Here is a 15,069-nt window from a genome sequence, read left to right on the forward strand (position 1 = left end):
AGTGTTTAGAGAGGAGAAAGACAGAGAAAGAAAAAAATCAAGGAGGGAAGACAAAACTGAGAAGTAATGAGTGAACAGGACTTTGGTTATACGGATGCTATGGATGAATGGTCTAACCATTTATCCATGACACAGACTCAACAAAACGAAAACAAGAGTTCTAAGCTGCAACCACTGAACTCTGCAATGTGTCTGTCAAGTTTACAGGTGGGGATGGGGTGGGGTTGGGGTGGGGACAGAATATGAGAACACTGGTGGAGGGAAATTGACACTGGTGGTGGGATTGGTGTTGAGTATTACACACTTAAATCTCAACTACCCGTAACTTTGTAAATCACAGTTCTTTAATAAAAATATTTTTAAATGCACATCTTACTTTTCTAAAGTCTTAGAAAGTCATGAGGAACAACCCAGAATGACTTTTCTTGAGCTCTAATGACTTGCTTACCCTGAAACTTGTTAACAAAAGATAAAGATGAGACCAGAATGACATGGTAACTCTTGAAATAGGTGTTTCCTCTCCCCTTGCCTACCTCAGGTGAGAAAGTAAACGGAGTCACCAGTTCTCAAAATGAGACCTTTCATGTCCTTCTCTCCCTCTCATCCATCCACCTGTTTTTGTTGCTTGTTTTTGACTTACACCAGGCATTGTCCAGGGCTTACTACCTGGCTCTGCATTCAAATATCACTCCTGGAGGTGCTCAGGGCCCCTCTGGGGTGTTGGGGATTGAATCTGGGCCAGCTGTATGCAAGGCAAACAGATTGCTTCTGCTCACCTGTTTTGTTTTTCACTGGCTTTGCCACTTCCACTCCTGCTCCTCTTCCTGGATCAAGCAGACACACACACCTGGTGCCACAGATACACAGGTATTTAACAAGGTGGGCTGCTGGGATGTTCACAAGAGCTACACACTGGCTAAGAGGAACGGCTTCAGCAAGTTACATAATATTTTCAAAACTCTGGTTTCCTCTTCTATAAAATCAGGATGATAATTCCTGCCTGACAGGAATTATCATGACTTTCTTGCGTACAGAAAAGGGAAGCGTTTCTGCTGTGGTTTATCACAGTGGGAACAATTTGTATTTTTTTTCTTCCTAGGGTCTGATTCTTACCTAAACACTCTACTCCTTCCCTTCATAAATGTGTATATTCATATCGTTGGTGAATTGATGTTTTCCTTTTTCTCTTGCTCTTTCTCCCAGGCAACATGAGCAAACATAACTATATTCATAATAACAGACACCCATTTGAAACACAATCTAAACAGAATTCCTCCTGTCATTCATCTTGAGTTGTGAAACTGTGTTTCACATTTTAAGAAATGTCCCCCTGCAATGAAAGTCAACGTCAAGTTTATGTCCTAAAATCCTACTGTGCACAGGTATGAGTGGAAACATTTCTGAGCCAGACCTCCAAGACTAAACAATTATCTCAACATGTTAGGGTGAAGACGTGACCCTGGTTGGTTCTGAGCTGGAACCGAGTTCTAAGGGACATGGCTGTTGGCATCTGGGCAGCACTGCCTGACTCTCCTCACCAAGCCCCCATGCAGAATCCAGGACAGCTTCTGGGCAACGCATGCGTTAGCTCTCTGGCCATTTCAAGTACGAAATTATGACAAGTGGTGTGCCCACCCATCCTCTGTGGATTTCAGGTTGTGCGAAAGGAACAAAGAAAAGAAGAAACTCACTACTACAGTCACCACGCATGGGGGTTGAGTCATGAAACTGGAGGAGGAAGCATCTCCGCACATCAGGGCTTGTCTCCCCCTGCTGGGACACAGGGTCCCCTCACTCACTCTGCTGCCCGGGTCTTCCCAACTCTTTCCTTCTATGGCTCTTCCCACAAAAGTGCCAAGCCATCGACTTTTCATCGGTTCCCACATTTCACCTAGTTGTTCCATTTCAGCACCTCAGAGGAAAGGTTTGTTTGAATAATGCCCACGCATGCAATGCCCACACACACAGCAATGTCCATGCATGCAGTCCAAGGGCCTGCAAGGCGCAGTCCCTCCCACTGGAGCAGTGCTGGGCCTGAGCTGTCCCTGTGACATCAAAATGTGTCATTTCCCCCTCATCAAGAGCCCTGAATGAGCAAGGCCTGCCTAGGTGTCAGGGTCAAGGTGACCCTAAGAGCTCCAGCTGCCATGTCCACAGTGACCCCATGCAGCAGCACGGGTCCCCTTCTTGCCTGTGACTCAGCAATGGCACGAGGACACCTGGCTCAATCCTCGAACCCGAAGTCCCTGTGCCCCTGGGGGACTGAATGCTGAGCCTTGCTGCCTGCGAGGCCTCCTCAGGTCCAGTGGATGTGCTTTCCCAGGCCACTGGCTGCAGGCAAGGCTCTGCAGGCTGTTTCAGCGGGATGGACTCTGCCAAGCGTCCTCTATGCCATCCTGCCAGGAGGCAGGAGTCAAGTCCCAAGATTCCTAAAGAAGGGCTTCCTGGCTACACCCCGGCCAGGCCCCACGCACCAAGCACAGCCCCGCTCTCAGGGAGGGGAATGAAGGGAGCAAGGCCAGATGCTCACTCTCCCGAGGCAGCAGTGCTCATGCCCAGGGGGCCCCCGCTGCTCCCAGAAGCTAAAGGAGCCATCGGTCTCCAGGCATGTCGTCTGCTCGACCCAAGATGAATGTCCCTCTCCTCGCCCACTCTGCTCCATGGCCAGGGCTCTGGGCTTCACACAGAGCTCTAAGCAATGCTTTCTAATTGCAGGATCTGTACAACAAAGAGGGCACAGCACAGTTTCCTGGGAAACCTGAGTGTAACATTTTTGTTTCTTTCCTTGGGACATACAACTTGATACACTCCGTACACTTCAATATGCAGCTACCATCATTTCTGAATGAAATCTCCAATCATCAAGAGGCCGTTAAATTGAGTAAGAAGGAAACTGGAAGGAGATCAACTAGGAAACTCAACGGCGGGATTGCACAGGCGCCCTCTCTCCACTGCTCATGAAATGCACCAGTTTCTGTGCCAGCATTCACCACCACACAGAGAAGCCAGAACAATGGAAATCCACTATCAATCATTTCCATCCACTTAAACTCCAGCAAACTCTGTCATTACGAAAATCACCAAGAAAACTGCTCGTGGAAAAGGTCTGCCCTCCTCTGCCCTCGGGGTCCCTCAGATCTGCCCTGGGGCGAAGGGGGTCGAGGTGGAGGGTGAACGTCAGCGGCAGGAGTGAGACTCCATGTCGGAGCGAGAAAAACAATTCCCAAGCAGAACGGGCTTCGAGGGGGCGAGTGGCCCTGCTGCTAATCCGTGGTCGAAGGAAGAAGGAGCACCTTCCCAAAGCCCGGGGGGCTGCAGAGGCCCACCTGTTTCCCACTGACCCGCGTGCACGCAGAGAGAATGACTGCTCCCCACATCTTGCCTGGCACTTGCCTGTCACCCCGAAATTGAGGGCCTCCAAGTGCACAGGCCTTCTGCGGTGCACCTCGAGCCAGCCACGTCAGATGGCAGACCCCTGTGTCTTGAAAGGTCATGATAACAAATCCAATTGATGAGTCTCAAAGGGACAAAGCCCACGGTGGAGGAATGTGAATCCCCGAGAAATTGTATTATTGTTTACTTTCACTGAACGGGCTGGCCTCCCATTGAAGACACAGGCCAGAGAGCCATGCTGCAGACTGTGGGAGGGGCAAAACAACGGGCAGCAGCGGGGGAGGAACCCACCTCCCCGCCTCCAGAGTCTGCGCCTGACGCCAGGCTCCACCATGGGCACCGACCCTGAGACAGTGAGAGGCAGGAGCCCAAACGGGCACGGAGCAGCCTGGGTGAGTCGCCTTCTTTCAAAGGCCAGCACTGTGGCTTGAGGAGTTAATCGGGGCAGGAGAAATGATGCTGCTTTCTGCATCTATAAAGAACTCGGTTTTCCACTTTTATGACGGCATTAGTATAATACTGAAGGTTTTCGGGCATATCAGGAGAGGAGCGCTTAAGGAGGAACGCGGAGCAGAGAAGCCTCCTGTGGAGCCCCTCTCCCCTGACCTGGGGGCCACATGGCCTGCAGAAAAGCCTAATACACACATTCGAGATCCACAGCCAGGCCTTGTCCCTAAATCGCTGCAGAGAGGCCACATCTGGCAAGCAAACGATCAGTGATTGGGGCCCAGATTTAGAGAGCAACGTGTCACCTGGATTTTTATCCAGGGAGGCTATTTCCAGGGGCTGCTCTCCTAGAGAATTCTTGTGCTGACATGGAGTCATCACAGAAAGACCCTCCTCCTTTTTTAAATGTTGCTACTGAAAATCTAGCTTGATCTTTTGATCCTTTGTCAGCATATGTGGTGTCAAAGTGCATCGCGTTGCTGATCTAAGTTCCATGGACACTGAAACATTAATAACCATCATATCATTACTGTCCATTTGAGTCATATCTCCGCAGCCTGTTCCCCGGCCCAGCTGTTGGTCCTTCCTTGGTGACTCTGAGGGACAGGCCCAGAGTCATAGGAGGAACCACGGAAGGTCATAGGGCAAACAGACAAGTCTCGAGCAACATGGTTCCAATTTCTGCTGAGTTTTATCCCTGGCAAGCCTCATGTACCATGGGCACTATTCAGAGACAGCTGTGACGACCCAATGGACCATCAGGAGACCTTAGCCCTAACTGTATGCTGACGCCCAGTGATGCTCTGTCTCTACTCATTTCCATCTTCACATAAACATGAAGGGGCCCATGACAGGCAGAAAGAAAGAAAGAAAGAAAGAAAGAAAGAAAGAAAGAAAGAAAGAAAGACAGCCCAGCATGAGCCGCTCAGCAGAATTCTGCAGGCAACACAGCTTCGTTACTCCACCATGCACACAAGACCGGAGTCATCGTATGAAAATAATGACATAAAAATCAAGCTGGAAATGCTACAGTCTCAGCTACAAAAATCCTATCATGAAAGAGTGGGTTTATAATAGTTTTATATCCTCCTGTAAGTGCTACAGAGATGTTAGAAACTATCTTAACCCACAAGGAACCAAACACTATGTCAGAGCTGCTCTGCAGGCTCCATGAAAACCAGCATTACCCACAACACCTCAGCTTGCAAAGATGTGATAGAACGCCGGATAAAATAATTCACTCAGATCCTGACTTACCCTGTTTCTTGAAGTAAGAAAAGGAGGCTGAGATTTCAGCAATGATCATTTATCTTTTGTATGAAAATACTCTAGACTTCCTTCATTCTATTTCATTGACAGACACATATGTCCAGGCTATTTCTTTCAGGGGTCTAGATTCTGATTGCAGATCTATGAATATAAGATACAGAGCGTAAGCTGCCAGCTAGCTTGCTTGCTTTCTCTCTCTTTATCTTTGCTGTCCTTTCTTTCTTTCTTCCTTCCTTCGAGAGCATTTGTATTGTTGGCATCACAGTTACACTGATCTTCAATTGACTCCAAAGATAAATATTGGTGAGAGGGTAAGTCAGGGTTAGGACGAGCATTTTTAGCATTTGGAAGGAATTGAACTAGCTGGTTTAATACAGCCGGGAACCCATGTCAAAAAAGCACTTTAGCAGCAAAGAAGGGAGGAATGAATGTGCACGGAGCAGTTATTTCAAATAATTTTCTCTGCTAGGTTTCATTTAAAGAAGAAAAATGGGTAAGTGCTTCTGTACCCAGCTATGCAACAATTTTGACAGGCTAGTGAGTTACAATGACACAGGATTAAAGAGAGGCAAGTTAGGGATGACTAATAGCCAATATGCTTCAAATGATCTGCTTTTCCCAGAAGTTAACAAAGGATTTTAACATAATTTGTACATTTCTTAAATTATGTCATTCTAGCTACTCTCCACAATTATACATACTACATATAAGCACATGCATAACAATTATTTCAGGTTGCACGAGAACAATATTTATTTCTCTTATTCATTTCTGATTATTTCCTAGGAGCTAAATTTTACTTGTAAGTGTAAAACTCAATTATCACCTCCACATCATTTATAATGAGTAGTTTTATCATAGCACCATGAAACCAAAGGAGAATCAGGAAAATAGATGAGTCACTGAGAGTAGTCTTGGTGGACCAACTCACCATAGACGCCGGATTCAAGAGTTAGGAAAATCTGTATATTACTACAAAGTGTAATCAATAGCCTAAGAAAACAAAATACAAAAAAACTCTCTTGAAAAATACAACTTGAAATAGAGCTGAAAATGCTCATTCAAAGCATCTACCTTGACTGGCCTCAGATCTAAGAGTCACTGTGGAGGCCCAGAAAGATTCGGATTAAGAAGCTATCAGGAGAGGATGCTGTCGATTTCATCAGGCTCCTGATGCCACGGGCAGCACATTACAGCAATGCACAGTGAAGATCTGGAACAAAGATGTGAGCGACTCTGCAAGAGAAAGGCCCCAGTTGTGAGACTCCCGTCAGTCACTTTATGAATACAGGGAAGCCGACGTAATGAACTGCTGACAATAGGAGAGAGCCACTCTGAGAATGCATTTTGTGTCTATCAGACTGTAAAATTCACGAAGAGCCTGGAATTCTCATACATGCATCAAAGCTAAAGGAGAGAACCTTCCAGACATACAAACTCAGTCGCAAAATAGAGACAAAAACAAATGACTTCCAAATGAATTTTGAAAAGACTCTGTGTATAGGATAACACTGTTTTGTTAAAGCCACAAAACCTGCTCCAGCATCTATGAACATGACTGAAAAGTAACACTAGCAACTAAAAATAATTTCCTGAAAGATTTGAGACTCTCAAACTTGAACAATTTTCTTTTGCAATGAGAAAAAAGGTGAAAGTAAATCGTGAAAAGGCGGTGATTTTGTTCATTTTATTAAAAGAGCCATATAAACTTGAATTATATCACAAATTTTATTTTGCTACTAACTCATTTCTAAGAGTCTTCTACTAATAAAAATAAAATTTCAAGTGCTTTATAAAAGTAACAAGCCTGGAAAATGTGCTGAGGGTATTTTTTAATATCATGGAAGTTTCTTTTTATTTCCCTGACTTTCAGGCTGAAGACATGATACACAAGTAATTAACAATAATATGGACTATGTAACTACCGCCACTAAATTTTTAAAAAAATGAACTTTAAGATATTTCAAGTTTCCTAAGAAAGACAAAAACAGTGAAACTTTGTGATAAACTGGTGATTGGATGCATGTCATGATCCTTCCAGTGTGAACTTGCACCCTCTGTATTTCTTTTGACACATCATGCTTCTACAGTAAAATAAATTTTAAACGATTTTCAACTGATTGATAGCTTTTAAAACACAGTGCACCTTGAAGGAAATCATTTACATAAAGTATTTCGAGAATTACATTACTGAGTTAAAAATCAAAGTAATGACCTCAATAAGAGATTCTTGAATCACTGAGTAATTTCAAACAAATGAAAAGGGAATGAAAGAAAGGCATTTTTCTCACTGGATGATAGACTCCCGATTAAATCTTCTTCTGACACGAAAGTAGGCCTTGTAGCTCATTTCTACTAAGGTCATCATGAAAAGAATGATTATCAAATAAACCCAATCAGAAAAGTCCTCAAATTCTCCCTGGCTCCTCAATTCCTTAAGATTTCTCGGCATCTTGATTGACAGGCTCGTAAAACATAAGGGTAATTAAACTGACATGAAAATCACTACCCTGCATAAATCCCAAGAGCAGTTTATCTAACCTTTTGATCCTCAGAGAACTCGTGGTCGTCCTAGCACCTGTTCTTACTCACCATCCAATAACCTTCGTAAAAAGATTAACACCCAAGCATACACCCTGGATAGTTTACACACGTAATCCATATCCACACAGGATAGCTACTGTTATTCATTGTGCAGATAATACTTCTTGCTAGGACAGTTTAATAGCAACTATTTCTGTTCCCCCGGCAGAAGACCCACGAGATGGGTCTTCTGGACAGAAGCTTTGTGATGCTGAGATCAAACCCAACCTTAATTTCTGAAACCACAGTACACTAACTGATATAGTCACTTGGGATGTATGGTGTTGGCATTTCAAGGTCTGTCATGAACTCTAACAGTATTTTAAAGGTGTCTGTATTATATGCAACTTATTAGCCAAATAAAACCTGCAGTCATTTCAAAACTGACACTGAAATTACTGATTTAAAACAAAAACATCACAGGTGGAAAATGTTAGCTCTCACTGGCTTTCTTGAAGGTAGACAGGAGTTCAGACTATTTAATATGTGTCCATTAATAACTCTGCATTATTCTGAAAACAACACAAGTACTCATTGAGTACCTGAAACTAAAATAATGCCCTTTTTTCTGGTAAAGACCAATGGCCATTAGAGCTCTCAGAAGAAGTCATCCGTGTCCCTTAAAACTTGAGATTACTTTGTCATTTTATTTTTATTTTTATTCTTTGCTTTTTGGGTCACACCTGGTGATGCACAGGGGTTACTCCTGGCTCTACACTCAGGAAGTTACTCCTGGCAGTGCTCAGGGGACCATATGGGATGCTGGGAATCGAACCCGGTCAGCCGCATGCAAGGCAAACACCCTATCCGCTATGCTATCTCTCCAGCCCCTGCTTTATTATTTTAAAGATTAAAAAAAAGATGGAAGAAAAAGAGGTTAGTGGCAATATTTTTTAGAAGCAGGGCTTGGCCATTCCTCCTATAAGACTTTCCTATACGATTTCTAATTGTGTAAATATTTCCTTTTTCGAAATTCAAGAAAAAACTTCTGAATATTTGTATGTGATTACAGTAAAACAAGGCAAAATTCCCAGTAATATAATCAGCAAACCCTTTGGGAAGTTATAGGACTAAGCACAGTGTATTTGGATGTTCAAACAACTCCTTAACTTTAAAATATCTATCAAAAGAGACAACTGGGTTTTGATTGCAGATTTCCTGGCCTTACATGGAATTTGTACTACATCTTACTCTATTTTGAATGAAAACAAATTACTTTGGAGTCACGTGGCTTGAGGTTGGAAAATACCTATGTGAAGAGCCAGAAGAAAATCTAGTCATCTAGTAGATTTTCACACACACAAAAAAGCATCAAGAGGAATGGCCAAGTCCTGCTTCTAAAAAATATTACCACTAACCTCTTTCTTCCATCTTTTTTTTTAATCTTTAAAATGACAAAGTAATCTCAAGTTTTAAGGGACACGGACTGGCTGTCAGACTTAAAGTGGCATATTAACTAGACTCATTGTGCTCCGGTGGGGCCTCAGTTTTTTATCATTTTGATATCCCCTCCAGGGTTTCAATCTTCTCTCTTGGAGTTCAATCATGCTCAGTGATGCTCTGTTCCTACATGAGGATGCGAGAGAATTTCTATTTAAAAATACAGTTGGGGGGGGGGGGCGGTGACAGGCTCTACTGATTGAGGAGGCATTCCGTGATGATCCCTATTTTCAGTGAAAATGCGCACTTATGGTTTTGGATTTAACACCCCTGCCTTTGCAGTCAGACAGTCATTTAGCTGGAGTCAATCAAGCATGTGATTAGAAATAATAACTCACAAGCAATGAATTCAAAAAGATTAGATCTTTGCCGAAATGCACGAATACAGCATCCCATTACGTGGCCTTCCCTCTCTGCTTTCTACAGAGCACACCCCAGAAGGGGAAGAAACACAAAACAAAATACCTCTCCCGTTCTCCCAATGCTGCTTCACTTAAAATCTGACTAAGACATCTTCTGTGTCATAATTAGAAAGCCTAAACATGTGGGGATCAAGTCGGCACAAGGTGTGCTGGCTCTTCGGGTCTCTTCTCCGTTATTTCAGGGCTCTGTCTTCTACAGAACAGGTCAGAAACGGGATCTATTCTACAGAATATGTACACATTCTTTATTTTCTTTTTTGTCTTTGTTTCTCATTTGGGGGCCACACCTGACTGTGCTCTGGGCCTACTCCTGTCTCTGCGCCCTGGGATCACTCTCGGCAGGCTACAGGACCCAAACGTGGTGCGAGAAACTGAACCAGGGAAAAAAGCATTGAACACAGAAATCCATGGACAATCAAGTCTTCCCATGGAACATCTCTGATTACCAAAAGTATTTATTTTCAGCAAAGAAAGTTTGGAGGATTATAAGAATCTCTATTATGTGGTGTTTCATCTTTTCATCGGAATGTGTGTAATTCTTAGACAACTGTGCTAATCATGGGAAGAATAATCCTAGAGGAAAAAGATGGACAAAAATGATGAGTATTTACCTTTGAAGGTAATAGAGAGGGGAAGGGTTGGCTTCCCTCCCCGCTCTGCATGGTTCAGGCTGCTTGACTGCAGCCCGAGCTGATGGCACTAACATAATTCATACAAATGAGGACGGCAGAGAGCAGTCTGGGATTTGACAAATTTCTGCAGATAGCTCCCAAGGCTGAATAAACCACATGTGGGTAACTGGGAGCTAATGCAGTACAGGAGACAGAGAGATGAATAAAGTCCACAAACATGCTCTTGTGAAAAATAAAAATTGGGCCAGGGCAATACTCCAAGGGCCCAAGCACAGGCTTCGCACACACGATTCTGGTCACGTCGCCTGAGCACTGCCAGAACGCCCCTAAGAATCCTGGGTGGCCCCAAATAAAAGAAATTGATAAAAATTAAAACTTCAGAAAGTCTATATTTTTTTAAAACAAGAAGAGTCACATTTTTGTTGTTAATTGAGAAAATAGCTAGTAAAGGGCCCGGAAGAATCACAGCAGTTAGGCGGCTACAGGGCATAACCCTGACCCGGGTTCAATCCCCAAGCCCCCGTGGTCCTCCAGCATGGTAGGTGCAGCCCTGGAGGGCCACAGGAGCCCCAGAACCCCAGGAACTGAGTGACATCATATTCTGAACCTTTGCACTAACTGCCAGCCAGGCTGAGAATCACCAGAGGAGCACCTGGCCCCTGAGTATGGCTTAAAGGTCCCCCTGCCCACAAAGCATCTTGCCGGTTAGGAAGCATCTTGTTTGATGCCCAGCACTTCATGAGCCCTATCATTTGCCATGCACAGAGCTGGGAGCAGCCCCCCCCCCCCCCCCAGCACCAGCGGGTGTCGCCAAACACACACCTGCCTGCTAATGGGAGGCTCCTTCCTGTGGGCTATGTTACAGTCATCACCAGTGAGGATGGAGAACACTGGATGGCGAAAGATGCAACAAAGAACTACTTACGGAGCCAATTCTTTTTCATCAACCAACAAAATCTCCAACTAAAAACCCAAACACTAATCTAGGTATACAAAGGTCCTTTTGATGACATCTGGACCTGGCTGGATCTCACAGAACCTATGGAGTGGGGGGTCCGCTTGGGTCCTTTTTCTTCAACTTTTGGTTTGGGGGCCACCCCAGCAAAAGGGCTTACTCCTGGCTCTAATCTTAGGGGTTATACTCCTGGTAGGGCTCAGAAGACTATATGGAGTGCTGGGAATTCAACTCAGGCTGGCCACATGCATGGCAAGAGCACCGACAACTGTCCCATCTCTCAGGCCCCTCTTGAACCTAATCTAGCAGCCAAGGGCAGAATGCACTGTGGGGTTCTCCTGGAGCTAACACTGGCCTGCCACACCGAGTTTCTCTGGAATAACGACCGAGAGCCTGAACCGGAGGCTCTGAACACTGCATCTCTCCAGAACTAAGCAGGGAAGATAAATCCTGACGCTACAACGCCACGACTGCCCTTCGAACACCTCAACCTATCAGAAAGCAACTGTCTCCCTCCCTCCCGGCCCCTTCGGCCACCAAGTGCTTGAGGAAATGGAAGTGGAGCAACATTTCCTGTTCCATTCCAGGAACACTGCTGCAGGATCAGCCAGAGGCAAACTGGGAGAAGTGCTCCAAGAAACAGGACAGGTTTCCCCACTCTGTACAAGTGTGCCTCCACCTCAGAGCAACGGGGAGAGTCATTCCCAGGGTTAATTATGTGGTGGAAAATGGATTACTTGTGAGAATAGATACCGATGCTGGCTTCTATAGCTCTCCGCCTGCAACTCGTATGCCGTATTAAAGTATGTATTTTTTCAGTATGGATTCACTCCCCGCGCCATCCCGCCCGGTGCTTACACTCACAGCATGCCCTGCTATTAGCTGCAATTTTGATCTGTACCAGAGGCAAAAGAACTATAGATTGAAAAAAAATTCACATCAAAGGCGACTTTCTCCCAAAGAGCTTGCATTTGTTCAGAAGCAAAGAAGAATTAAAAACCATAATCAAACAAGTACCATTCTTCTTATCTACCTTCTACCAGGAAACTTGGGAGTTGAATGAACACAGTGAAATTCAAAAAGGAGTGAAAACAAAATACAGCTTCATGTTGCTACCGTGTGAAAAGCTCCCCTTAAAATACATAACCGTGGGGCCAGAGAGTTAGTGAGGGGGCAGGGCATTTGTCCTGGATGTGGTTAATCAGGGTTTGATGCCCAGAACTGTATATGGTCCCCAAGCACCACCAGGAGTGATCTCTGAGCACAGAGCCAGGAGAAAGCCTGAAGCAGAACTGGCTGTGCACCCCTCAAAAATATATGCATATGGAAAATTATATATATATATATACTGAAGCAATATTACAGCAGATAAGGTTCTTGCCTTTCAAATCTGACCCAGGTTCAATCCCCAACACCACCTATGGTCCCTTGAGCCCCGCCAGCAATGATTCCTGAGTGAAGAGCCAGGAGTAAGCCCTGCGCACAGCTGGGTATGCCCTCCCACTCAAAAAATATATATATATAATCGGCATGCTAGCTACAGTCTTTCACTCAGCCAATAAGCTGACTCACTGAGCCCTTACTAAGTACCAAGTCCATTCTAGGCACCATACCTATAGAGCATAATATAAATGGGATCCAACGATTTCATATTCTGCCCTACCAGCAATTCTCCTCTCTTTTGAACAAGTAGGGAAATTGGAAGCCCTCGGTGTTAATTTAATAATAAAAAAACTTTGATCTATTTCCGTTACTTTATGTTGGTAAGAAAATATGTGCACACAAAATTCATTTTAAGCAAAATTCATTATATGAACTTGTGACATCGCTCGCACTGTTTTTTTTTTTCTTTTCCCCTCCATTTCCAAACACTAATTGACAGCACTTGAAAACAGTGATTCAGCCTCCACGTATCATATGATTCCCAGAGACTGTAGCGATATTCCTCAGGCCAGTAGACTGACAAATCAAAAGATAAGAAGTACCTCTCAGCTTGAATCAACTGAAATGTGTCAGAAAATACATTTGGAATAATCTTCCAAAATGTCAGTTTTGACGGTGACAGGACTAGAAGAGTTTTCCTGACAGTTTCAGCACACTGAAGTTTCAGAGTCCAAGTCAGAACGAAAGGGGGAAGACACTTTTGTCTGCTATTTTGGAGAAAACTACTACATACAACTTGAGGAAATGCATAACATGCCACTTGAGCCTTGAGGAAAATGTGATACAATGCCTGGATGCCTAATTGCTAAAACACACAGGCTGGCGGGTGCCCACCAGGATGAAAAGGTTTAAGGTGTCTTGCAGTGTATCTGCTAGTGAAAACCACTCTTCTAGGGCGTATAGGGATGTTCCAGGTGTTGTTTCCCTGCTAGCCTCAATGTGCCCAGTATCAGTTGGGTACTGGCTTCTGTATGTACCCAGTGAGCGTTCGAACAGAAAGTAGAGAAGGCTGAGAAGCTCCATCTTCGCTGAGTATATCACAGAACATGCCTCTACTACACCTCGTATGTGGTCCATAAGCCCTGGCAAGGAGAATAAATCAAAGAAACGACAGACCAGTAGGTGATTCCTAATCTCTGGAGACCCCAAGGAAACCTGTGTGCACCGGAGCAAGGTGGTCTTTTTGGTATCTCTAGTGGCCACACCTCCCCCCAGCAGATGCTCCCACGATAACTGCCTACCCGCTGTGGATAAGAGGAGGAACAGCTCAATCAGGGCACCAAGAGGCACGCAGAGCACAGAGGCACCCTGTTCATACCTCTGGCTACAAACACTCTGACTCCTCCAATTTCCCGTCTGTAAATAGATCTCCAGAAGAAATCAGCCCGAGGGCGCGGCACTGCTCTTTGCGGGAGAGGGGCTGACAGCCCAAAGCTCAGCTCCCCAAAGAGAAAGACACAGAGAGACTCAGTCACACACATCCTCGCCCACAATTTAGCGGCTCCAGTGCTGTCAACCTGCATCTGATTTCCATCTATAAATGAGGTGGCACAAATCTGCAACAATAAAGAGTATTGACAAAATCTTTGTTAGCACTTGGCACCTCTCATTTTCTCAAAAAACCGAACCAAGCTTCCTGTTCAGGCAAATCTTTAATTGTGCTGGCCATGTTTGGGCCCTTTTCACCACCAATTCAGCAGCAATCTGTCAATTTTGTACCATAATTTACCAAATACCCTAAATTACTTATCTTAAACTTATGATGCAAGATACATATGAATGTTCTACAATGAATGTTAAAAATCCCTTCTCTATTGCCTCGACTATATATAAAACCTCACAAAGGAGATATATATCCAAGTCAATTAAAAGATACTTAAAAGAAACATCCTTCTAATGGAGTGTGAGTTGTATATCGTCAGCATGGCTTCACTAATTCCTTTCCTAAGGTGCAAAGTCATGTGTCTTTTCAGGATATTTTGCAAATGCAATATCATGTAAGACTACCCTGCAAATGACTCTTCTTCCATCAAATTCCAAGTGTCAGTCATTTCAATGTAGGTATTCTGCAGTAAACATTTATTGAGCATGAACAATGTGCCTGCAACCAATGCCTAATTAAAAAAAACGTTGGAGAAAACAGACTTGCAAAGTCCCCACTATTAACTTACAGGCAAAAAAAAAGGACAGAGCAAGACAAATATTTAAAATATGAAACAGAAAATAACGATTTATAAGTAAAGCTACAAGTGCATGAAAACAGGAACGGCTAATGTGGCTAAGAACAAACAAGCGGAGAACAGAGGTAGGAACATTCCAGATTTGGGTGAGTTTAAAGGGAGGGAGAAAACAGAGGCCAGAGGCGAAGATCCATATGAAGAAGAGAAGGTGAAGCCGAGTGGTGAAGTCATCCTGCAGGAAATGGTGTTAAGAGGGGCTAGAGAGGCAGATCCGTGATCTGAGCACAAGCTTTGCACCCACAGCC

General features: G+C 44.3%; 1 protein-coding gene across 2 annotated transcripts in view; it reads right to left on the reverse strand.

Annotated features, from left to right (window-relative positions):
- The window catches only part of EFNA5 (ephrin A5), a 297,997-nt gene that overhangs the window by 233,934 nt on the left and 48,994 nt on the right, over positions 1–15,069 (reverse strand). The gene's annotated exons all lie outside the window — the stretch shown is intronic.

Source organism: Sorex fumeus, unplaced genomic scaffold (genome assembly GCF_029834395.1).
Source record: "Sorex fumeus unplaced genomic scaffold, SorFum_2.1 ptg000131l, whole genome shotgun sequence".
NCBI lineage: Eukaryota > Metazoa > Chordata > Mammalia > Eulipotyphla > Soricidae > Sorex > Sorex fumeus.